This window comes from Haemaphysalis longicornis, unplaced genomic scaffold (assembly GCF_048455015.1).
Source record: "Haemaphysalis longicornis isolate Haplotype H1 unplaced genomic scaffold, Haemaphysalis longicornis Haplotype H1 scaffold_1, whole genome shotgun sequence".
Lineage (NCBI taxonomy): Eukaryota > Metazoa > Arthropoda > Arachnida > Ixodida > Ixodidae > Haemaphysalis > Haemaphysalis longicornis.
In genome coordinates, this window is record NW_027526203.1 from 412,172,646 (window position 1) to 412,199,881 (window position 27,236).

The 27,236-nt window shown below is 48.4% G+C and overlaps 1 protein-coding gene across 2 annotated transcripts in view; it reads right to left on the minus strand.

Moving 5' to 3' along the window:
• The window catches only part of Fus (epithelial splicing regulatory protein fusilli), a 129,662-nt gene that overhangs the window by 79,067 nt on the left and 23,359 nt on the right, over positions 1 to 27,236 (minus strand). The gene's annotated exons all lie outside the window — the stretch shown is intronic.

A 27,236-nucleotide genomic window follows, 5' to 3' on the forward strand; every position in this document is an offset into this window, starting at 1 on the left:
CCAGAAGCCGAAGTCCCCGTACCGAGGACACCATTGAAATACCATAAAGAACAGCTCGCGTGGCCTTGTAATTGGTGCATTCACAAGCGCTTAATCTAATATGCGCTTCTCTTGTACCTTTTTTCTTATCAGCAGAATTCAATTGAAAGCTGTTCCCAACGACTGGCCGCTGTACCTGCAGATCTAGAGGTGCCGAGTGTCTAAATGTTGCGCTTGGACTAGTTGGTTGAACTATGTATGTTGAACAGCACTATAGGAGATAAATCTGCACACGTACTCGTGTGGCCGCAACTAACAATTGATTTATTTCACTCTTGGCTGTCAAAATGAGTGAACAGAGAGAGAGAGAGAGATAGAGAGTTCATCTACGAATCGCTTCCATTCCTACATGCCAAGCGACATTATTTTGTGACCAAGCTTACAGGTTCTCATGATTTGGGCAATTTTGTGCACAAATCGTGTCTGCTCAACCGGTGCCTTTACCTCAATAATTATCTTGTTCCTAAGTGGCAAAACAAAAAGCAAGAGCAATAGGTCAGTAGAAAAACGCGAGAGGCTGACGCTAAACGCGAACGATAGTCTTGAATGTGCTGACAAGCAAGTTCCGGTCACGCAACAGCGCGAGTGACGCAGAGCACATGTATAGCCACGGGTTCAATGCGTCACCGCGGCAGTATTATTTATGAAGGAGTCGAAGGCTTCCATTAAGGTGCATTACATTTGGTGTGCATTAAATGTATCCTGGTACGTAGGGGTGCAAGGGAGCAATTTTTATTCTGGGGCTACAGAAATATGCACCACGCTGTTTTAACCGAACTTTTGGAACCAGTGCTCTCTTTTGTGTTTCGAAGTGCATCAAAGTGTGCCGCTCCGAAGCAGGCGCATGCACTTAAAGCGAGTGACATTCACCTAATTCCCCCCTCTTTGAGATGTCGAAGGGGGTGGAGGTTCTTCAAACGCTTATCAGGTCTCCACATTTGACACCATGCCGGCAGCCAACACGGTCTGGCTCACTCGTTCTTTCGCACGAGCATTTAGTAAGCGAGAAACGTTTCCCTATGTCGTGTGCATCCACACCGACCATGTCGTCTGCACAAGCGGCAGAGCGCCGACTAACGGGAACGGCGTAAAACAGACCGTCTATACACAGCGCATTCTTCCTTCACCACCGGTTCTTGCTACGAGCCGGCCCGTATTTTCCGCAATGACATCACTCGATGTCACCCACTTAGGAGGGCAGACGTGGGAGGGGGTGCCTCGGCTGCTGCAGCGCTCGGGCGCTGTTACGCAGGCGGCCTGTCTGGGGCCTTCGCTTGCCGCTCTCTCCTCGGTGCTCGGAGCGACGTCTTCCGTCTGCTTCGGGCTTCAGCAGCAGGGCGGGTGCTGAGCCTCTGACGAGGATTTACTGAGCTGACCAAGTGCACCCCCCTCTCCCCGTTTCTTTCTTTTAAAATCTAACAACCCACACGAAACCGCATTACCATGCCGCACTGCAAACCCCAGCCTGTTCAATTCCCGGTCAGACAGAGCCATGAGGCGCCACTGCGGCGCTCGCGTGCTCGTATGCGGAAATATCGAGAGGCGAGTCACGTCGTTCCGTGCCGCCAGAGAAAAAAAAGAAGAGAAAAAGAAACGACGAAAAAAAAAAAAATCCCGACGGTTTTAGACGGCCTCTGCGAGGCTGGTTTACTTATAACTGCAGACGAGTTTCGCGGAAAGCTGGTTTATCCGGACGAAATGGACGTAAGCCTTCGCAGAGGGGCTTGAGCGGCGCTCATATACTGCACGGACCGTCCAGTCTGCAAGCCACTAAAACCCCACGTGGCAGCTGAGTGACACGAACTACGGCCCGAACGATGCGATTCGAATGTTAAGTTGCTTGCCTCGTGCGCCCCGCTCAATTGCCTCGTGCGCCTTCTTATGCCCAGAACTCGAGGGCCTCGTGGCGTCGTTTCAGCCCGCTGAATATCGCTCTCGTGCATTCTCACAATGAATCCCCACTACCCTGCGGTGTGGTTTTACGCGCACATAGAAACCGTGCGGGCTCAAGTGCATATATGTTGTACTGCAGCTCGTGCATGGCGAAGCTACCTGAATAGACACATAAAAGAGTTACAATGTCCACGGCGCTCTATAAGCGAATACTCCGGAGGCGTTTTGAAACATGTACTTTAGCAGATGTGTAACTCTTTCACTGGGTTCGTATCGCTGTCTCGGCGTTTCTGATTGCGCAGTGCCTAACGAAAACTGCCTGATAGCTTCCCAGTTAGTGCGCGAAATTGCGCTAAGAAGAAAAGAGAGATTACTTTACTGATTCATCCCCCCCGTTTAGTCCTAGTTGCGTTCTGCCGGGATGGGAAAAAGAAATCTATTGAGTTCGTAGAGTGCGCGATCTCGAAACTCAGTTAACAGGATCAGAACAACCATTTAGGCGCCAAAGAAACAAAATAACATCTTTACAAGAAGCGTTTTTACGGAGTTTTCACTCTGGTATGCATGGTGCCTATAGAGTGCAGAAGCAGTTGTCCTATATTCTGCCACGAGTGGTGCAGTCGCTCACACGTGCGATATAACTAATGGGAAAGAGCGAAGGCGGGAGCCCTACGACGCACGCTGGGGGACTCAGCCACAATATATACGCTCGTGACAAGCCCATGCTGCATGTCGATACAGCCCGTTGCATCACCAGAAACGACCAGTAGTTGCAAAATCTCGCCCACTTCTTGCCCTTGTTGCTCCCTTAAAGACGCGCCGCGCAACAATGCATTCTGAATGAGCAAGGCCATTTTCGACCCGACGGCGAGAAGTTGCACCGCAACTGATGGGGCGATAACTGCATACCAGGAACAGCCAGTGGCCGAACAACCGACTTCGAAGGCTTTAGGGCTGTGTTCTGCACACGCACAAGGTGGTTGCGTTGCAAACAGGCTCGGGGAGCTGCTTTTCTGATGGCGGCGAAAATCTTGCGCACACGATTTCAAGAACACGTTAACCAGCTGCTTGTGTGTGCGACTCGGTCCTAAGCCCTGCAACATGGCGGCCCACCCGGGTGAGGCTTACACGCGTTAAACCCAACAACTGATTTGTTATCTTGTGACTTCCAGTTTCGCTCCACTTTGCGACCAATTGATGCAATACGCCATCATTTCGGAGCTACTACGCACGCGTTGAACGTTAAGCAGCTTTTGGATAGCGACGGTAAATGCGGCACCTACGTTACGAACGCCCATGAGAGCCGATATCAAAGTTTTTTTTTTTGTTGTTTCAAGAAAATAGATGACAATTGGCGAGAGCGGGCTGTTGAGCGATCGCCAGGCGCTTGGACAACGCGGACACCAATATTTGCGGCGCAGGGGAAATGATGACAGGTCTAAAATCACAACAGCAATACATGAATTCCTGTCGTACAACAAAAAACTTTGTTGTGACAACAGAAGTCCGGTTGTTACGACGAAGTCATTCGTTGTTACGAAAACCTTTCTGTCGTAATGACAGTCAATTTTCTCAACGGCAAACATTCCTGTAGTCACAAAAAAACTGCCGTTTACGCTACTCTTCCCAGCGGGCAACGACATACAAACCATGTGCAACTACTGATGGAACAGCAAAATCACGACAAACAGGAATTCGGTACTACGGAACATCACACTTAGGACAGAAATACGGCACACGACAGTACATCAGAATCACGACACGACAAGAATACGACAGGACGACAGTACGACACGCGAAAATACGACAAAACTGGAGACATTTTTCTTGTCTCTTTTTTTGACTGGGAGAAAACTTCGAGAAAAAAGGACCCCGCGTTGTAGGCAAGTACGGTTCAATCCAGCAACCGAAAAGCGATGGTAGCACAAAACACGGCTCTTAAGAGTATAACGCGTTAAAATATTAACAATTAGTTTGATTAGGTCTATAGCAAAGCCATCGTTTGTTGTAGTTATTAAAGCTTTAATTCCGAAATTGTGTGTCGTCCCGGCCTCACGCGGCCCGAAATAAATAAGCGACTTGGCGACTTAGCTTTTCTCCATTTGGGCGATCACAGCAGCCAAAGTACGCCGCCAGTTTCGTTTTGCAGGGATTTTGTTTTTTTTTTTCTGTATTTATCGAATGTCGGGAGCCTCTCGAGCGTTCGGGAATGTGGCTGCTCTGGTGGCAAATGTTTCCACTATGGCTGGTTAACCATATGCATCTCATCGCTAACGCAGCGCCGTAGTGCTGGACGTAGGCGCCGGATCAATTGGTTAACTAAGCGCGATTTTGTCGAAAAGCTTTCTAAGTGTCGCAGTCTGCGCCACAAATGGCGCTTGGACTGAGCCGTGCGAGCGCCATGGTCGCCTTGTTCGACACCACGGGGTGGTGTGACGTCGGCGTAGCGGCGGGAAAAAGCAGCAAAAAGGCGGCGTTCGAAGGGACGCGTGTCACGCGACGAGCGCGGAAGGGACTGGCCGGCCGCATCCGCTTGCGTAACGGCGACCAGCGCGGCGCGAGGAAAAGGCGTTCTCCGCCGGCCAAGTAGGAACGGCGCATGTGGGCCGCGCACGAACGACGCCAGGACCCGTTCGTCCTCAATACGCGCCTGCCCCTCCTCCCCCCGGGGCCGCATAACGGGGCTCTTGCGCGCTGCGGGGATGCGCACTTAACGTCCAGCCTAATACTCCTAATTCGTGCTACGGCGGCGCATAAATGTCGTACCGCGTAAAAACGAAGAGGGGGGAAGAAAAGAGCAGGAAGCAACGCCGGTCATTACACGTCACGCTGCACAGCCAAGTTACGGAGCGGCGAACAAGAAGTTTGGGGAGAGAACCGGATTCGTGAGCGCCGACTGCTGGGTTCCCCCCGTTCTCCGCCAAAGCCTTTAGTCCGTCCTGGCTCACGGCATCCCGCGCGCTTGTACGCGCCTTTATTTTTACCCCCGCGCTGCTGTCTTCCGTCGTCGTAACAATGACGTACTGCTCGCGCTCGAAGTAGGACCCGACCACAGGCGTGTGCGGCCACTGTGATCTTTGCATCAGAATAGGGCGCGGAACGGGAAACGGCGGGAGGTGAAGGAGCCGAAAACACAGCAAGATTCCATGTGCCAGGCGCACCCCTCCCCCTTTCCCCCCCTCCCCCCTCCCCACACACACACAACGTCATACTGCGACATGGAACGTTCTGGTAGAAGTATAGCTACTTGGTGCGAGTTGTACTCACGCTCAGCCAGCTCTCGTTTAGGCCGAACAGATAGCCGAAAAATTATTTAGCATTTTTTGGCAAGAAACAAGAGAGCCAGGAACTGTTTGTCTCTGAAAAGAGTCTACAAGAATTTGTCTGCATCTGGATCCTTCTTTCTACCCTTGGACGAAGTGCATGCAAAACCGAGGAGCATACAAAATTTAGAATTCAGTTCCAGCCGTCGCTAGAGATAGATCAAGGAACGAGTTTGGAAAACGCAGACCATCATAAATGAACTAAGTCAGATGACAACTCCACGAGGACGCCCAATTATTTTTCTACGCCGAGCAGCAATCGAAGGACTGTGTTTGCGGGAAAGCACGGAATGAACACACTCAGAATTGATATGCTCTGCTCGTCATATTTGTCCAAAAGTACGGCCAAGAAAAATTTTATGCCCAGAATTGATTTGGTGTTACCCTTTTTCCAATTGCTCGATGCTGGTCTAAAAGTGCAGTTACCGCTGCTGCGTACTCCTGATTAATTTAGACCCCCTGGGGTTCTTTCACGCGTACGGAAATCGCCACACGTATACATCTCTGTTTTCGCCTCAATCCTAAAAACGACCGCTGTTACCGGCATAGAAACCGCCGCCACAAGCACGGCAGCACAACGCCTTAGCCACTGGTCTATCGAGACGGCGCGTTTTCTTTCTTATTGGCATTGATTTTGTAGAACGCAAAATGACCGAACACACATTTTTTTTTGTCTTTTGTCTCCTCCCCCCCTCCCTCCCTCTCTGTACTAACATCATCGAATCCTACACGAAAACTGTTCGTTGATTGATTGATTGATTGATTGATTGATTGATTGATTGTAGGGTTTCACGCGCCGACGCAACGCAAGCGATGAGGCGCGCCGTAGTGGAGGGCTCCGGATTAATTTTGACCACCTGGGGATCTTTAACGTGCGCCGAAATCTCGTACACACGGGCATTTTTGCTTTTCGCCTTTATCAGAAAAGCAAAAGTGTTCGTTATTGCACGAGTAGAAGAGCACAAAATCAGATGTGGGTAGAACATCGAATAGCGGGACGATGGAACAACTGAGGCTGGTGCAAAGCAAAAGCAAATGGACGTTTAAGATCACGATTTCACGCGCTATACTCTTAAAGCCGACCCCTGGGCTCGCTTCCCCTCAGTGTACCTGAATGGCCAATAATTTCGGTCAAAGGGGCTAAGTTGCCAGCGGCCATGCTCAGTCCAGTAAAGTTATATGCGTGCTGTGACGGTACGTGAAAAACAAGCATGAAGTTTCGCATTGCGCGATATCAGAGCACAGCTCCCAATTCCATTCCCTATTCGCGTGCCGGGCGTCGTTATTGGTCAAAAAGGCCGTGCCTTGCAACTATTAGGCAATACGTCGCAAAAATATTTGCAGATTTTGCTTAGAATATAACTGCTTAGAATGTAGTCTATATTGACACGCTGATTACAATATGAGGTCTTCATTTTAGAGGTCATTACTATTGTGGTTACTTTTATCGCCATCGCACTTTGGAAATCCACGTGCATTTGCTTCGCAGCGTCTCACCAAAAGACCAATCAACAGAACTTTTCCTTCTCCTTGGGGCAGCTTTATTGCCTTTCTCAGGTGAAACTGGTGTTTCTGACGGCAACTCTTTTCACCTAGTCCTATCGGTGAGTCAGTGAACAACTCCGTCCTGAGGCGTTTGGCTTTGACGTTCCTCTCGCTAGTGCCACCCTAAAGGGGTGTGATTTGACTTTCGATTTCATTGAGAACATGCCCTCGCTCTGGAAAGACTGCACAACGCAGAAACGTCACGCCCACACTGCATCCCAGCGCGGTGACATTTTAAGGGCGAAGCTCCTCTTGCTCGGGCCCTGTCCCGTCCCTCGTTGCTACTGTATACGGCACGGCACATTAATGATGATTGTGGCAGGATCCCCCTAGGGATTGGCCAACCAAAGATTGGCCGAAGAGGACAAAACGTTCAATGCGTTCGTTGCTACCCAACAAGAAGAGGAAGAAAAAGAGGTTGTCGTTCGTCGCCTGCGAGCTCAAGACACGTACCGGGAGTACACGACACAAGACGCTCTGCAGAAGGCGACGGCCAAGGTGGCTAAAATGTCACACACCGAATTCGCCAACTTACCCATTGAGATTCTCATCGTCCAAAACAACCTCTACATAATCACCACAAACATCGACGTCGTCGACGGGCTTGTCAACGGAGAGGTGGAAAGCTTGACGTGTCGAGCCTTTATATGATGTACGGGCGAATGTTTCACGGTTTTACCGATAAGCATTTTTGCTTCGCCCCTCTCATCATCATTCACTTCGTGGAGATGGAGGAATTTTTTTGGGGTCAAATCGTATGCCCCGCCATTCGGCCAATTTGCACTGCAGTTGAGTGCGAGTATTGGTAACTGAGGGGCGCTGTTGCGAAGCAGACCCATGAGCAATTCAAACCAACACGTTCGGTATTCGACCTCACTTGGCCCGAGGACCGGAAGTGCGAGTGTGGTCCCACTCCTCATAAGAGACAGTGGCTGTCCATCATTTTCTTCACGTGAGCGAGAAATGGAATGCGCGGCAGGGTTTAGTATCGGTCTCCATGACAAAATTGTCATAACTTCGGAATCGTGATCCTCAAATGGGAGATTGGCCTATCATCCGCTCATCACATTACGAAGGAGCAGCTGTGGCGAGTTACCGTGTGTGTGTGTGTGTGTGTGTGTGTGTGTGTGTGTGTGTGTGTGTGTGTGTGTGTGTGTGTGTGTGGGTGTGTGTGAATCAATCGAGGAGAAAGGGGGGGAGGCGTTAAATACCCGAATATCTTCAGTCAGTACTCTTATTAAAGAACGAGCATCGAGCTGATTATTATACTTATGTCAACGCCGACCTCAGGCGCCATGAGAAGCTAGAAGAGATGCACAAAATTTACAGCCGCAAAGTAAAACTGTCTGTTCAGTAGCCTTCGTAAGCTGTACGACTTTGGATACGATGCAAAGCTCGTGTCGCAGTCCGAAAATTCGCTCGTGAATCTTAATGCTCTCAGATCTGCAGGTAGGCTGGCTACATAAAAAAAAAAAAAAAAAAATCAGAAGGTGTCCGTGCCCATACCACGTGCTCATAACAGCTACTCCCTATGAAGTGAGTGAATAAATGGACCCCGAAGCGTTAGCCGACCGTATCAGAGGCGCAATCACCTGCCGCCCGCACATACAGGCCCAACTGCGAACTGCATCGTCTCGGGTAGTAACGCCAGCCGGCGCCGCAACTCCACCCTCACAGTGGCTGTGGGGCGAAGGGTGGAAACCGCGTGCCAACAACGGTCCGAACCGCAGCCGACAGCGCGAGCGAACTTGCGCCTTCCACAGCTGGTTTCCTAGACTCTAAGGGCTGCGCTAGCTGCGTGCGCCGTTCTCACACTTCTGGCCGTGTCAAGTGCACTCACAAAGCAAAGTTACCACTATGACCTAAACCGAAGGCAATTACTCCAGCAGCCACGACGAACTGACCTCGAAAGACAAAATCGGAGGTTGTTACGTTGTGCATCGGGTTTTCTCAGACGTTTCATTACCAGTTAGAATATAGGCCACAGGACTGCCCCCTTTCGCTTGACGTGGAAACAGGCGTTAGTCGCCATTATAGATGTTGGGCGTCATTATAGCTATGCTGGTGACCGAAACGCCCGCTAGACAACCAACTGAAGCCCACGCGTCGACATTCTGGTAATTAACCCACTGTATGTACTGATCTAGACGCAAAACGGCCTCTCGAAATCATTTTTCGACGACGTAGAGGAATAAGGCTTTGCCATTTTTGCTTCTTTAATATGGCCTGATCCCTATAGAATTTCCCCGCCAGATTATATAGGCATGAAGTGACGCGTCGCGACAGGCTCGTGAAAAGCTCACAACCAGCGGCTTGATCTTGACTTCAGAAGCTGGAACACGCCGCGTACTTTAAAGAGACGGTAAGCCTGGTTGTAAACACCGATGGAACGTTTTTGATACGCCGTACACCCAAAGCATTGAGCTGCAAAGAACTGACGTACGCAAGGTGGATAACATTAAATAGGTGGAGAGAGAGAGAGAGAGAGAGAGAGAGAGAGAGAGAGAGAGAGAGAGAGAGAATGGGTGAGGCAACTACACATACCACCAAATAGCCTGCTTTCAACGCAACGGTCAGCCATTTTCCAACGTCCCTGAACAAAAACACAAATGGGCGAAAAATCGGGACGCCACATAAGCCATCCCGAAAATTTTTTTTTTTAATTTCGAATTAGTTTCGTGTTGAAGCTTTTTTTTTTCATTCTCCCTTTGATGTGTTTTTTTTTACATTTTTACCTCCTTCCATGTCCTCCTTTCCCTTTTTATGGGGGTTGAAGTTTGAGAGAACGCTGGTGTAAGCAAAGATAAAATGACTGGCTTGTTGTAAACTACTATTCATCGCATTGTTAGTTCCTTTTCCAAGCATACAATACTTGCCCCGTGCATCGTTGCGAGCCAATTGTCAAGACTGGCAGGAAGGGATACGCCGTTACGATAACAATCACGGCCTCGACATCTTTCGCGGCTTTGCTTTGATTAAAGCTTCAGCGCGATTTTCTTGGCTCATTCAGGCATTTTCGTCAAGGCGGAATTCCTGCGCCCTCTCTTCCCCGACGACCGAAACAGAAACCAAATGACCACATGCACGGAATTCAGAAACAAGCGTTGCAGATTCGACATCAGAGCGTGCTACCCTTAAAGAGACTGTTGTATATTTTTTTAGTTTATCCGAAAAAAGAAGTACATTTTTTTCTGGTCACCGCTTGGAGTTCACTGAATAAATAAAAGTTAGGAGGAAGAAAGGAATCAAAGGAAAAAATTACAACTCGGTCTAGATTTTCGCTTGTATACGAAGAACAAATATCCAGGTTTTTAAACACTGAAACAAGAAACCCCAAAGCTTTGGTAAATTACTGGGAGTCACGAAATACCTGATAGACGTCACTGTAACCATTCTGTGCAACAGTCCACAAGGCGCGCCAAATGAGTCAGTGATGCGAGTGCATGCGGAAATTTGTATTTCTTTTTTTTTTTTTCGGCGGCTTGTAGGAGAGAGCCTTAAGTGCCCCATCCTGCGTAAAAGCGCCGTTGTTGTTGACGGTCAAGAAAATGGCCGCCGCTGTAAAAAGTAAATAAATAAAAAACACGTGTGATCTGGTGGGATTTTGACTCGGGTCTCCGCAGTAGCTGCCCGAAGTTCTACAGATTGTAACTTTTTTTCTTTTTTACATGGGAAATTTAGGCCGACTGGCAATCACACATAATGTCTGAGACACTATACAAAAGCTAACAGACATCAAAGAAGCAGCACACAAGTCCAACTGCGGTTTGTCACCCTGCAAAACTCCGGCAAGCAGAAGAGATACAGCCACTCCGTTGGATCACCCTGTGCCGCATAAACACTCCTCGCCAACGCAGCCAGTTCACGAAAAATGGACTCTGTAGTTGGCCAGGTAGGGGGGAGGGGGGGGGGGGGCATGCCGGTCAGTGATGATGCACTTCTGAAAGCTAAATGAACCCAGCACAATAAAAAAGTCGTAAGGCCCCCGATTAACACCCAGAAAAGGGGCAGGAACCGAATTGTGTAAGGAGTAACTTTAATGCCTTATTTTAAGGGTCCGTTGCAAAGTTTCCCTGAAGAACACCGCGTCACGGCACAACGCAAAAGAATGATCAATGGCTTTGTTGGTTACATAGGCAGCAATTGGCCGACCAAGAAATGGACATTCCCTTCTCGCACAGCCAGGTTTTAAATGGGAGGGCAGAATAATGAAGCTTGAAGAAAACCGTCTTCACATTAGGCGGAACACACCAACTCACGACACGTTTAAAAACGTCACTTTTACGGTGACCTAAGTAAAGCAGACGATGAATAGGTACCGGGAGCAAACTTTCAATTAGAGTGCTTGTCATAGTATTCCTTGACATAGTAAACATATATATTCCAAGGAACACCGTGCGGTAAGAATAATAAAGGTGCCCAAAACCACCTTGAGAAATCCCCATGGCGGCTTCGTGTTAACTAGCCCCTATATATAAGCAGAAAATGTGAACGTAAATTTATGCGCTGCTGAAGTACAGTCTGTAGAAGCGGATGATCAGCCAATCCGTAGAAGAAAGAAACAGACACCAGTTGTTCTGCAAATAAATGCATCAGCCCAACACTCCCAGCCTTTAAAAGAAGAAACAGGTTATCCCTGCGCATTGGTTCCCATTGATAATCCCACACAAAAGCAGAAAAAGCTCTATGTAGAACCTGAACTTTCGGTCGCGCATAATGAGGCACTTGAAGCACATGAAGAAGCTTTGGGGCAACGCGGGTTCAATTCCCGGCAGCGGCGGTCGCTTTTCTGATGTAGGCGAAAAGCGAAAACGCCCGTGTGTACGAGATTTCGGCGCACGTTAAAGATCCCCAGGTGGTCAAAATTAATCCGGAGCCCTCCACTACGGCGCGCCTCATCGTCTGCGTAGCGCGCGCGCGTTAAACCCCATCATCAATCAAAATGAAGCTTTGGGACAAGACAGACATTGCATACTTGCGCAAGTGCAAAAACACAGACTTCTCACCCCTACCATGCCTGCGATGCGTGCTTAACTTGCGTGAGTGCGGACGACCAATGATGCCCAGTGTTGCATAGTTGATGCGAAGGCGTGCACGCCTAGGTACTGAAGTGGGGCACTGTTCCAAATAACGCCAGCGGATCTGGAGGGTTTCGTTCCACATTGACCGATACAAAATCTCTTAGTTTTTTTTTTTTTTCATGTTAACATCCGCTCCAGAACCGTCACAAAACTGCTTAGTCAATGTAAGGGCTTTTTTGGACACTTTTTTTATCAGCACAAAAATACGCTACATCATCCACATAAGCAGGAACCACTTCTAATTTGCACTTGTGGCAGCGGCCAACTAAAAGCAGTGCTACAAGCAGTGCACTACACAGCTTGTCGTCAACCGTGAACTGCCTAAGCCGATTCCGATTAAGTCGTCTGTCAACCGGGGATGCCTCCTTTTACCCTAGCTGTTCGCGTTGTACCTCCAGCCTCTCTGCCCAAGCATTCAGCGCAGCCAAAACGCATGAGGTTTTTGCGTACAATCATGCGAAGTTAAGGCTCCTGTGCTATCTTCGTAGCCCAGGCTCACTTGAAGGATTGGCCCGGAATCGGAAGCTTTGAGGGGCTAATGTGCCCAACCGCTTCACAAAATTCACTGACGTACCTGGGAATCGGAAACGTAAGCGTTGTAGAACAGTGCGAGCCGCGTCACATTTGAACGTGATGGCAGGGGAGTAGAACAGGTGCTCACCAGCCACGCAGAACCCTGATTCTAGAGATCTAGCCCGTGGCATGTGCCAGTCTGTTTGCTGACGTAATTCGCGCAGTAAGACGAAGAAATAAACGCGAAGAAGCAGACGCAAACACGCTGTAGCATTGGCCGATCCCCTGACTAGGTATTGTCCATACTCAAAGGAACAAGAAAAACAATATGGCGTAGCGGGAAAGAAGCCGGTCCAAATAATTCGTGGAAAGGACGAAGAAACAAAGCGAAGGAAGAGGTGCGAATACGATGTCGCAGTAAATCAGTTGTTAAATAAGTATAACCAGGTTTTCGCCTTGAAAGCACGTAAGCAGACCTAAATGTCCCGAGGAATTTTTTCTTCCTATTAGCCGATAATAAACATTTTTGCAAAAGCAAGAATTGTGTGTAATATTGCAAGCGGTGGTAGGCAAATTCTACTGGAAAGATTCGTCTACACCGCGTGTTGACTCGCAGATGCAGAAGCTCATTGAAATTGTTAAAAAAAAAAAAAACAACAACGCGCGCTTTTTGAAGAATTCTTAAATAATTATCCGGTGTGCGATGGCATTTGTAAAGTCACGTTAGCTACAAAGGAGGAGGAGGAGGAGGCACAGGTACTGTACGACACGGATCCCCCCACTGGAAGTGGCGAGAGAGAAAGACACTGCTCGTTTCAGCTGTCCCTTCTCGTTATGTGTAAGCGAATTGCGCATGCTATTCACGTGAGGAGAACTTCGCTCTTAACATGACGTCACAACCACGGTGACAACAAAGACGCGGCGCGACACGGACCAGTGAAAGGTTGAGTGAACAAGGAAAAAAAAAAAAAATCTGAGACCTGTCACCATACCTTGCCAATGAGTGGTTGCGGGAGCAGGGTCTTCATATATGACAGCTGCTAAGCACGAAATTGGCGAAAACAATTTTATTGCTGATTTCAGGACAGTCCTCCAGCCGCCTGCGCAACCGCGTGTACGTTCATGCCATGGTCAACCATACTGGGCGGCCGGCTCGACGTGCAATCACAGACGCAAGCGCGGTGTTTGGCAAGGTGGGCTGGAGCCGAGCCGAGTTTGCCAAGCACCGGCACCGGCGCAGCGGTGGGCGGGTGCTTGAGGCGCCAAACTCACGGCCGCGGAGGATGTTTTCATATTCTTATTATTGGAGCGCAAAGAAAAAATGCGCGTGTGCGAGAATTAGCCACACGTAAAAAGGATTCCAAGTGGTTGGTCTCAACTAATCCGTAGCCCCTCACTTCGGCGCACCTCACAGCCCAGGTGCAGCTTCGGCGCGTAATACCCTCATTTGAACCGTTTTTGCGTACTACCCTCGTAGTAGATGCCTTGCCTCATTGTTGCGAAACCCGACCGTATAATGCTTTGAGCTGTTATGGTTAAGTTCGGTATCAACCGTACAGCCATGGACAAATGAAACGCGATAGCGAAAAGCAGAAGACAAATAGAGCGGTTTATTTCTTGACGCGTGGCTTAATTACAGCGACAAAGTTGGGAAATGTGGCTTTCGAAATATATAGGGCCTTATTGGACCTCCACGAACAAAATTTTGGGTTTTTGCTTGTTCTGGTTCATATTTTAGTGTTCGCGTGTCATTCGTCCATGTCTGTATACGTTCCCTTTAATAACTTAGCTGTTCTGCTCTCGTCAGAGAAATTCATTGGAGAGGTGAAATCCACCGATTATTTTGATACGGCCCAGTGCGAAATTTAAGCGAAGATTTTAAGGCGTTTTGATTTTGCCATATATGAGGCAAAGAATTTGAGAAAGACATGCATGTATGTGCAGTTACAGACCACTCTGGCACCATCCCTTAGCCGCCGCAGACAGACCTGCACCCACGAAGCGCACTGCCTGCGATTATAGTATAGGTGAACTCCTTCACCGCACACCTATTAATGAAGCCTACGCCGCCCACGCACGAAGAGACGCCTCAGAACTGCGCTTTAAACTCTTTCACCACACTCTCCTCCCCCGTTTCCCCCCTCGCGCTCGCTTCCCTATCACCGCCATTCATTCTCCGCTGCTCTCCCCGTTCATCGTCCTACCCTCCGCCTCCCGCTCGGTTACGATGCCGCTCGACCGCAGGAACGGACGCTTAAGAGCTGCACTCGAAAATTACGGGAGCAATCACACGAAACAGAAACCCAACGCAAACGCACAGACAAAAGGGTGCAGAAATTTGACGGTACCTAAAGGGCGTTTCGGTTCCTCAACACCCATGTTGAATTCCCGAGCTCAGTTTGTGATCGCCTTTAGTTCAGGGACGATTTGAAGCCTCGCCGGCAACAAAATATTAGCGTAATGTCGCAAAAACGTCCCCATGTGGTACCTAGTTTATCCCAGTGTTACCAGCTGCGCTTCATTTTTTTGCATTATCGTGTCGAATAATCGTTCCCAGCTTTTCTTCCTTCCTTGCTCCCAGCTTCTCTATGAGGTATCAGAGGGTTATATTTTCTGTAATTTCCTTTATTTCTACCCGTCGGTTGTCTCAGTTTTGACAAAAATCGCTGAGCATAGCCGGATGGAAAGCTCCCCCATAGTAAGCATCAAAGCTCCATGCAGACCACTAAAGGTCCCAGAAATGGGTAGGACACCTCGGGATTGAAGGGAGAACTGCACGCCGCTCTACCTCCTCGGTCTCATAATTAGTCATGGTGTGGCGGCACGGAAGAAAAATTTGAACATCTGCCACCGGGACACCGATCAACCAGCGCTCGAGGCGACAAAACTAAAATATATTACGAAAAAAAAAACGCATCTTTGAGAGACGAATCTCATCCCACCAAACACAAGATTGCTTCGGCAATAGGGGACCGGGACGCAGTAACAGCAACACCAAACTCAAAATAATAAGCTGCCATATATCATCATAATCGCTATTGCATGACCCGCAGCTCCGTATTTAGAGACACTGTGGAAACACTGGCTGAAGAATGAGCACTCATCTTTCCACTGCACTCATCAGGGCAACGTCAACTTGAAGGGACACTGAAGGCTGAGCAACTTTTTGTTTTAACTAAAAACCGCAGCCTTCTTATATCTTTAACAGTACACTTTAACAGTATAACAGTACACTCGTTGAAAAATAAATTTTTGAAGCAGGCATATCTCACTTTCGTTTCCCTTTCCCTTTTACCAAAGCATAAAACAGCGCGCCCCAAAACGGAGAATGCCGAGCACCGCCCACTCGCTGATCAAGTCGTGAGCTGCTGTCACCGGGTCAGCTTCACCGCCTCGCCCGCTCCCGTTAATAATATTCCATTTTCGCGCTCTTTGTCGTAAATATACGCAATGTGGCGGTAAGAACAGACGGTTCCACTTGCGTCCGCCTGCATAAATCTTTCGACTGCGCTTGTTCGTAAAGGCAAAGCATCTGACAGAAATCGAAACTCAACGAACGCTGCTGCGCGAGGTATTAAGGTTTGCCTGGTTTGGCAACGCCTACTAAACTGAAGTTTTACCTATTTAAAACATGTGCTGAACTAAACCTGCCACACATTTATTATCCCGTATATGTGACCCTCCCTTACTGTCCTTTTCAGAAAAAAGAAACACCAAAACAGGCTCACCAATCCCCCCTCGCCATTCACGATTTGTGATGTCACAAGTCGTGGTGCGGAAAAATGCATGGAGCGGCGATATCGGTATTCACGCTTTTGGATTTTCTGCGTTAAGCTTCTGCTAGTTGGTGCCGAGAGTGTCATATTTGCATTCCCGGCACTGTAATTCTCCGACACAAATCAGCTTGTAATCGCAACGCATCTCTTTATTAAAGAGTTTGAAAATATGGTATTCAAACTTAAGGTACATTAGGGCCGCTACGGGCACCTTTCTTTGCATACGCTGGTACGGGGTGGTTTTGAATGACGCTTTGCCTCAAAAGCAAGCACATCTCACCTCTAGCTCCACCAAAGAACGTCGGAGATTTCATTACGAGTGCGAATGTAATACTCAAAAAATAAATAAATGAAGACACAAGAGGTGTCATTCCAACAGTATAATGTTAAATTAAACACTGTCATCCGCAGATTATTCCCCGTCGGTCTCAGTGATTGGTCACCCGGGTGCCCTGTGGAGGAACACATTTACGGGAGATTTCAAATCGCAGTCTCGTAAGCTGCGAGAGGTAATGTCTCATACACGACCATTAGGGCCATGAGGCGATGTACAATGACAGTCTTTTGCATCATCAGGAGTAGTTTGGCCTCGAAGCAGTGGAAACCATTTTTGCCTAACCCTAAACCCTGCTTCACCAACCTCTGACCGTGCATCACTTGGGTTATGCGACTAAACGTGCCCTGAACCGCAATATCCTCTTTTGTGTTTTTATTTCTGAGAAAACACGGAGCAAACCTGAGACGAAGGAGCGAGCGCCGCAAAGAAGAATGACTGCAGAGAAGGATTTCATCGAAGTAATTAAGGCCTTATACATATATCATCCGTGTATAACTCCAAGGGGAGTCTGATATATATATATATATATATATATATATATATATATATTGTGAGATTAGTGGTAGCCTCGTTTGTGAAAGTTTGGACCGCTGAATGCAACGTCCCAGTGGAATGCAATAATCACTGGCGCCCGTTTGCGGCCCACGGCTTCTTCATCTCTGATCTCTGTACATAATCATCATCACCGATTCTCCCTCCTTTTTCGAACTATCATCATCGGTAATCTGGTTCGGTCGCCATCTTGCTGGCTTCCAGCTCGGCCTGCGAATAAAGCGGTTTGCACGTACTGGTCTGACTTCGCCTACCATCGGTCTTACAAATATATATATATATATATATATATATATATATATATATATATATATATATATATATATATATATATATATATATATATATATATATAAAGAACAGATCTCCGGCTGATATGGAAGCCATTGATGACCACACAGCTAATGCACCTAGTATAAACAAATAAGTTGGCACGTTGGTAGGTATATCGGAATTGACAATCACACAGACAGCCTAAATACTATTATGCAAAGCATTAGTACTGCATTTGCGGGAAGGACATTTGAACTGCGCCCCTTTAATTAGTGCCGAGCGGTGACGAGTGCCGGCATGATGCATTGAAACCGTCACCGTAATCAGCGGCGTGCAGGTTGTGTCCGAAACAGCAAGAATGATTGACTCGCCCCCCATGTGGCGGGCGTATGAGGGCGCACACAACACTTGGACCCACGCCCGCAGCGACGAGCCCCAGCGGTCGTCGGCGGGGAGAACGCGCAGGCAGGCGACCAGCAGCGCAAGTGGCGCCCTCCCCCGGATTCTATATGAGAGCGGGCCCGCATGAACTGTGAAACATGTTCGCAGGAAGCGCAGATGTTTTTGGCCGTGCACCCCGCGGAGGTGGCCCCTGCAGCTGCCATGGGCAGCATGCAGGCCGTATTTGTGTTCCCTGTTCGCCGGCCGATGCAGTAGGGACAAAGACCGCAGCTATCCGGTGATATTAATAATGGACATCGGCACCGATGCTCCCGCAGGCAGCAACGAGATGAAAATTATACTTTCGCTTTTAGGGGGGAAGCACTTTAGGACCTCGCTTTGTCCGGGGCTTGGCGTCCGTGTACACAGTGTTGCGCATGCGCGAGGAGCATTGGATTGGATTGGATTGGATTTGGATTGGATTGGATTGAAATGAATTGGATTGGATTAAATTGAATTGTATCGGATTGAATTGGATTGGATTGGAATTGTACATTCTGTACACACGCGTCGTCACTCATTTACATGCGCGAGTGGGCAATGCCACAGGTGATTTAGAACAATCCCCAGTGCTTCGTCCACTCGTCATGATTCACTTCGTGCAGATAGGTGAATTTTTATCTCCCTCTTTTTTTTTTTTTTTTTTCTGGAAAACACTAGTTGGGCGGCTGTCAAGGCTTTTTGTCTCCAAAAGCGGCTGGAAATTTTATCCTATTCCTCAACGGAGAGTTTTCCACGGACTCATCCACCTCCACTCTTAGCTTGCAACTACTGTTGTGCGCAAAATTCCACTAAGTATAGTCGTTCTTCATCGCAGACTCCTAGATTCCCGATTCTCGCTTTCTAGGTTGCTGAATTTCGAGCTGGTCCATAGATATAGAATACCATCGTACTTCACAGACACCCACTCTTGAGAATTAACAAGGCAAACTTCGCCGAAACAAGTTGCCTTTGGCAATTTTTGGTCACAGCGTTCACCGAGGCTGCAGTACACATTTCAAATAAGCTAGCATGTCTAGATTCAACGGCCGGCTTCCTTTTCTTTTCTTTTTTTTCTTTACCCGCAGGGTCAAAAAGTATATATACGACTTCGTGGTACATGCTGCAAGCTCATGGAGCCATGTACAAACGAGGTTGGACATAGCGTACTACCGCAGTATGTATAACTGGTAGCGAGTATCCACGGGATTTCGGTACTTCACCTGCGTCTCCCTGCGAAACAATAAGGGCTTCTCGCCAAACCCGCTACAGCTTCTTTAGCTAACTGAGATCGTGAGAACGGTCCTTTCTTTTTTGCTTTCATTATTCTGTTGTGCTTGAAGGAAACGGTGTGCACCGCACCGGATTTGTCAAATTCGGTGAATTCTTCGATGCGCTCTCAGGTTTAGATTGCTCGTAAGATTTGTGCAGGTCCCTCCACAACAACACGGTCGAGCTTGCAGTTTTGTCGCCTTAAGGTGTGGAGAGGAGGCCGGTTAAAAGGCCTTTACCGATTGATCTCAGCTGCCAAACCGCGAGCATTCGTTGGAATGTAATCTCGAGACGTGGGCCTCGATCCGAGTCACTACACCTGCGGGCATGAAGAGAGCGACTGTGCTGTGCGGTGGAGCGTTGCACCTGTTCGTAAATGCGGACATGCTCTAGCTGGAGACAAAATAGCCAATTATTGTTCACAAAAATCACTCAGCGGACAAGTCACCATATTTGTCAATTCGGTGTGCGGTGCGGTTACACTTCACACATCCGTCCTCTTCAGTAGGAGTTTGGAAAAATGATCCTTGGCGGTCATAACCGACTTCGCATTGACGGGTCGTCGAACAGAGGGAACTGATATGCGCAGAATTCTGGTTAACCTAGATTTAAATGCGACATTGGTAAGCCGAGTCAACGTCTTGAGAAGGCACCAGCGACGGCGGCAAGGAATCCGTGCGGCTTCTTTCTGTCATCGAGGTCGTCGCTGCTATTATCCCAAGCAGGCGCGCGTCTCCGATAAGCTGTCGTAGCCGGCGCGTCGCCAGACGTGCACGCAAACAAACGCGCAACGCGACGGCGCTCCACCCAGGCAGAAACCGAAGCATGGCTTGCCTCGCGCAAGTCCGGGTAAAGACACCGCTACTGCGGCAAAGTGAGGTGGTAAAAGGCTGCTCTCTACATCCTCAATATATAATCGTCATCATCATCATCAACAGCAGCCTACTCAGGTCCACTGCAGGACGAAGGCCTCTCCCACTGACCTCCAACTGCTCCTGTCCTGCGCTGCTCGAGTCCACAGTTTATCGCCACATTGATTTATCTCAACCCTCCATTGGATTAATGACCATCCCCTCCTTCTAGACCCATCTCTCGGTATCCACTCTGTTACCCTAATTGTCCACCGGTTGTAAGTTGGTCTCACCACATCCGCAGCCCAACTCCATTTCTTTTTCTTTATTTGAACTATGATATCTTCTACTCTCTCTGTCTTTCTCTCTCTCTCTCTCTGTATATATATATATATATATATATATATATATATATATATATATATATATAAGACAAAAATAAGGGTTGACAGTCAAGAAAACCTCGGAAAGCAAAGGGCAGAATGTGGTAGGTCATTGAAACAGATAAAGAATTTGGAAAGACAGAAAGAAAGTAGAGAAAAAATGCCCGCCGGGTCGGATCCGAACCCATGACCTCCAAAATACACCGGTAGCTCCAGAACAGCCCCGCCGGTAGCGTAGTGGTCGTCGCACTAGACGCGTATTCTGGAGGTCGTGGGTTAGGATCCCACCCGGCGGGCATCTTTTCTCCACTTTCTGTCTTTCCAGATTTTTTATCGGTTTCAATGACCTACCTCATTATTCACTTTGCTTTCCGAGGTTTTCTTGACTACAAACCCTTATCTCTGTCTTAATAATTCAACGAGCCCCTCATTGCTTATTCTGATTCGCTATATATATATATATATATATATATATATATATATATATATATATATATATATATATATACATATTGACTGTGACCTTAATGGACAAATGGGCAAGCTATTTAAAATCTATGGGACAAGCTCCACAAAGCCGCTCTGAAACGTAGTCATGGCAGCCTATGCTCGTGTACACCGTCAACGGGCTGTATGTATGTATGTATTTATTGCATCTTCCGAGTTTCCGGCAGTAGATTTTCACCCGATTGCAAGGGTCATGAGGAAGCCCGAAATGATCTGGGGGACAGAGACGTTAAAGCCTTCCGCTTCTACGACCCGGCGGCTCCTGTGCGTACAAGATGACGGTTTAACGCCAAATCTACACAGTGTAGCGTCGCCGGGACGGGGTCTCGGCGGACGGAGCGCAATGCGAGCGGCCGTCTGTATAGCTTGCAATGCTCTCGCGTGACGCACTCGAGGAAGTGGTGCGAGGCCCGCGTCGCCACAGGAACGTTTTGCCAGTGCGAGGAGCTGCTGAAATTCGTCGCCGCCCCCGCGCGATCGCTTCCGCATTGCGCCCCTCTCGAGTCCAGCCACCGCCAGCACGGCAGTCGCCGGCGCCCGGATGCGCCACGCAGCCGCCGTGCCGTCCTTGGCGACATTTGCATGAGGCCGCATATGTAGCGCGCGCCACGTAGCCACCGGCCGGCCCATCAAGGTGCGTCGCGTAGCCACACGGTCCTCTCGTCATACCTCCACTGACGACAGGGCCGTGCACAAGCCCTCGCCCATGGACCAGCGGAAGCGCGGCCGGAACAGTCGCAAAGTTTTGTAGGTGAAAAGTCAACTGCGCAGGGACTCAGAGGAAACGCCCACCGCGGCTTTCCTGGTTACACGTCGAGCTGCTGTGCGCACGAGAAGAGGAAAAGCGTAGAAAATGGAGGACAGTGGCGTGCACCTTGCATCGCTAGATATAAAGTGCACCGCTCGAAGGACAAAACTCGAAGGACAAAAAAATTACGGGCTGATTTAGGAATTTTCTGGCTCCGTAGAATTAAAATTGGGGGAGGGGGGAAGGGGGGGGGGTATACACGCCGAAGCTGCACTTGGCCTGTGAGGTGCGGTGTAGTGGAAGGATAGGGATGAATTTCCACCTCCTCGGGACCTACAACGTGCGCCGAAATTTCGACACACAACTGTTTTCGTTTTTCGCCCCTATCACAAAAACAGGTGCCGCGGCAGGGGTCGAACCCGTGGCCTTGGACTCAGGCTCAGCAGCACAGCGCCTTAACCGCTACGGCGGCAGGTTTCGGCGAACTACTAGCAAAATTACTTTCAATCACTTGTTAGCGTATGTGTGTGTGCGTGCGTGTGTGTGCGTGTGCGTGCGTGTGCGTGCGCGTGCGTGTGTGTGCGTGCGTGCGTGCTGGATGATCCTATCTATAAAACTACCAGCCTAAAGGACTATTGTGCACGTAAAATGCCAGTAATGAAGTACATTATTATTGCCTGTGCAACTAGTTTTCTCTAAATACTAACTCCTTGTAGTGTCTAAATAATCGGGGGTTGAGTTATCGAGCAGTAAAGTTCACTAGGTATGTCAGTACAGAAAACATCCTTCAACCTCCGAGCTCATCAAAGCTAGCGTAGAACAAACGCAGGAAGCAGCTGTCTCGATAGCCGTTCGTGACCGAGAGCGCACAGGTGAAAAAAAAAAAAAAAAAACAAAGTGGGAGAGAAAGCGGGGCGGAGGCAGTGCGCAGATCCGACCGACGAACATGTGTCCCTCAATGATTGAGGCCGTGCAACGGAGCCAGCAAAATACGTGTTCAGCAGTATCCGTTTTAGAAACGTTCTGAAATGAGCTCCCGAAATGGACTCGCTTCTCGCCGTCTCAAATCCGCAGAAGAGCACATCAGTGGGGAATAGCCTGCAGCCCGCATTCTGATGCAGTAAGCATTCAGGAAGTGAAATTTTGCAGCCATTGTACCTGGAGACTGGCCATGCACGCACTTGCTACACGGTCAGCGTCCTTCCGAACGTAGACTACAATGCTATAAACGGTGGCTGCCAAAACGTGCAGAGCGCGCGCGTACAAACACACACACACGCGCGCATGCATATATATATATATATATATATATATATATATATATATATATATATATATATATATATATATATATATATATATATATATATATATACTTTGCCACTTTGGGATTGGTAAACTACGTGATATTTTAGGATTATGTAGTTCAATGCATGCCTAGCACACAGTAGTTAACCATATTCCTAGTAACTTGTATGTATATATGTGACGCCCTTCTTTAGTGTGTGTGTGATTCAGCACTCCGGTTCTTTGTACGACATTTTAAAGGGGCCAAAGGCAAAGAGAAGAAACAAATTTGCTTCTTTAAAAATAATACTTTGTCATCGCTATCTTCCAGCAACTAAGCCGGATATTAAGGAAAACAGGCGAGGCAGTGCCGACTCACCCGCGACTTTCTCGTGGAGTCTCTGTGATGGCTCAGGATCTTGTTTGTACCATTGGCGGCCGCCGAACAAAGCCACCGGCGGCAAGAAGAATCACTGTGTGACTGTGGTGGTGTCTCTGGTTTCCTTCGGTCGTCGCTCCAACGCTAACAGGCTGTTCAAACAGCGATAACTTATGTTTCGGTTTTCACTCTATATTGGGCCAGTCCTGACGTCCCGTAGATCGAAATTTGAAGCTCCTTCAATATATTATGCGTTTTTTGTTAACAAACGTCATTTGTGGCTGTAATGGAGATGAGTAAGTTACCACAGGCTAATTATTCAGAATTAAACGAGGTTGCATTTTGTCTCAGTGGCCTGTTTAAGCACTAAAGAGGGAGAGAAAACCCTTCGTTATAAAACCGCCAACAGCGGAAGGGGGCCCCGCGCTAGTCTTCACACGCGCAGCGCATCTCAGCGGGGCAGGGAGTTCTAGTGAGGCGCTTGGGCAGTCAGGGCGGCTTCCCACGATGAGGGTGAGGCGAAGCGGGTGGTTATGGGGTGTAAGCGCTTGCGCTTTGAGGGGATCGCTGGGCACGCCCTTGGGAAGTGTAAGTGAGGCAGATGGGATGGTGCAATGTGGACAAGCGTGAGGGTAGATTTGGGGGTGTGTGAGGCTAGCTGGTCCCGGAGTGAGAAGGGAATGAGTTTGTAGACGGCGGTATGCGGTGGCCGGTTGGCGTCTGAGCGAGCAATGTAAGGACATTATGACGGGCAAAGATGTCCGAATGGGTGAGGGGGCCATCTCTGCTGGACATGATACGGGGATAGTAGGGCGAGTGGGGCGGCAACATTGGGCCCCCGGGTGACTGCAGCTTGGCATGCTCTTGTGCTCCCGTGTTGCCGGGCTCATTGGTGTGGGTGGGTATCCATTTAAGGATAATGTTTTTTGTCGGAGTGAGGTCAAGATGAGTTGGATGACGAGCGGCGACGCGGGACAGGAGCTGTGGTTAGACATGGCAGTTTTGGGGTCACTAAGTAGGGTGGTGGGGAGGTGTGTGTGCACATTCCAATGATATGGCGATTTCTTCTACGGCACGCGGGGGTTCTCGGTTTGGAAGGATGCTTGAACGATAGGATGTAGATGGGAATTTACGACCGACACTGCCGTGGTTGATTTAGTAGGGTATAGGTTGCATGTGTTTGAGAAGGAGAGGAATGTGTGTGTGTGTACGCCCTGATGTCGGGTCGGGTAGAAAAGCAGCTTAGGAGATGGTATCGCTCGGTAAGCGGGGGACTTATGCCTAGCCCGCGTAGTACTGGCGGCCCCCGAACTTTGACGGTGACGGCGGGCTTTCAACCTTATCAATTTTTATGTTATGCATGTAGCTAGCCCGGAACCGCATGACTTTGTTTATCAATACGGTTTCCCTACCATTCGCTGGAGCCGCCAACTTTATAACTTTATTAGATGTGAACTCCCTGCTGGTGCTGGTTAAAGCGACAGCGTTCTGCGCGTCTAGTACCGCTGCCAATCAGGAGTGAACTGAAGTTTCCTGGGCTCCTTCGTACCAAGATGGCGTCAAAAATACCCTACCTGACTCGCGTCCAGCCTTCGTGACAAAACTGTAAGCAAATCATAACAGGCGTTCGGGAAGATGGCGACGATCAGGGATTAGGGATCGGCGCGATCGTTCGGTCACGAGGTTTATTAACCGCAGTTTGTGCCGCCAATGAGCAGTGCGCCAAGCGAAATACGTGACATAACCGGTGGTTACACGTCCGTGCGTAGAAAATATCTTCCCCGTAGAGCCTCCCCTACAGATGAACGCTCAATTCGCGAAGCTCGCCATCATTTAAAAAGTGCACGCAGTTACGTCAGCCAGTTTTCAAAATAACAGTTCATTTGCAGTTTACCAGCGGCTATGAGCCGCCAGTGAAATCAAATGCTTGCCGACCTGAACTGTTACGGCGCGTGAGTACCACTTCAGATTTGCTAACCGAGTGCACTGCGGCACGACACTCCTCCGCGCGCGCCTCCCAGACATCAAAAACGTACATGCTCTTGGACTCTCCAGTGCCGTTGTATCATTCGGCCTTGTATCATTGTTCGGAGCCCTTGTACCCTGTCCTCTCAACCCGGCTAAAATCAGCCCGTTTAAATTATAGCGAACGCCATTGTGAAAACCGTTTTACAGTTGTAGCAAGCGGCGGCCGTGGTTTCTCCCCCTCCTCTACTCCCGCCTTCCAGTTCACGGACGCCAGCGCGGCTATTGGTGGCGCTGAATTGACGCTGTGGCTACAGTTAGCTATATAGCTCCCTACAGTAACTCTAGATGTTGCTAAAGGGATTTAACAACGGCGCGCCATCTTTCCGTGTTGCACGCGCAGTCCCTTGATGCCCCACGTGAACACGCAGACATGCCGGCTGCACAATTTCTTCAGTTTCAAGCCTGTCTTCGGAGGATCCCGTTCAGGTAATCGATGCTGTATCGTGCCATGTCACATTTCAAGGACCTTTTCCAGGTGATTACATTTTATAAAGAAATTTTTGCTTCCCGATCACTGTAAGCACAATAAGACTGTAAATTGTGCTTCTAAACAAGTTTGGATGTTCATTTTAAAAGCGCAAGCATTTCCACGTGGACTCGACGAGGAAACCCGTACGCCCGTGTGTAGTGCACCAAGTGTCACACTTTCGCCGCGGACGAAAACAGTAATACTAAAAGGCCCCAGGGCCTCCACATTTTCATATGACCAGTTTTATTGCCGCAAGAAAATGTATTCCTAGCAATACATTTCTGTATATTTTAGAAGCCGACTTTCAAGGGGCGTTTTTTCGGGTATACGGAGAATCGCACGGAGGTAATTAATAAAAGGCTTTAGTGCCTTCATATTTTTATATGGGACATAAATGTATTCCTAGCAATACATTTCTGTATATTTTAGAAGCCGACTTTCAAGGGGCGTTTTTTCGGGTATACGGAGAATCGTACGGAGGTAATTAATAAAAGGCTTTAGTGCCTTCATATTTTTATATGGGACATAATACGCACTAAACCTCAAAAATGTCCTCCCAGCAATGCATCCGTGCAAAATAATGTAGCCAACTCGAAAGGAGCCCAGTGTAAAGCAAGGGGGTTTTTGGAAGTATTTAACAAAAGGCTATAAGGTCTTTCTTCTTTGGTATTAAACAGCTTATACGGCGAATGAAAAAAAAAAATCGCCGCGTATCTGCTCCTTTCGTTGCAAATGTCGACGAAAGACGATAGCCGACTGGCGCCCCTGCCAAGTAAATGCCTTCCTTCTCTTTCCGCTCACTTCTCATGCTGTTCCACTCCCGTCTCGTTCCTCCCAAGATAACACGCTAGAGGTTTACTCAAGACAATTTAAAGGGACGGACAACCGATTTCTGTCGCGTATATGTTCTCTAGCTCATAAGAAAGCCAGCGTTTTATATAGCCCGGAAACCACAAGCAATTTATAAACAAATTGGCGTAAATAATTTTAATTTGGCAGCACACTTCCTGAAATCGGAAGGGTAGTGGTTCGTAGTGTCGAAACTTGACACTACAATGTGTGTCCCTGTCACGTGACCTGCAAACCTAGCAGCTACTGTAACTGCTGAAACGTTTATTCACTTATTGAAAACCTTTTAACACAAGTATTTGTATAAGTTTAAACTGTATATTTATGTTTAAAAATTCTTTTGAAAATTTTAAGACACGCCGCCCGCCGTCGCTGTGTTGCTCTCAGTGTGGCTAACTGAGCCTCCATGCCCAGAATCAACGGCAGCGTTCAGTAAACAGACCCAGTGAAGGAGCTTTGACGATTGTGCTTGACTCAGGGGCGTTTGTTCTGCCAAAATATTCGATTTCAGTTTCCAAATACGCCAACGGCAGCTTAAAAAAAAGTACGCGCCCGGGGAGAATCGAACTTCCGACCTCCACAACGTGAAGCCGAATTCTACCTATCGTCCATCCCAACAGATGGTGCCTTCGTGCAAATAGACTGCTGAATTAAAACAAAAATACACACACAAAGGAATAAGAAAGCCTGTGATTGACACTTTTTTTTAGC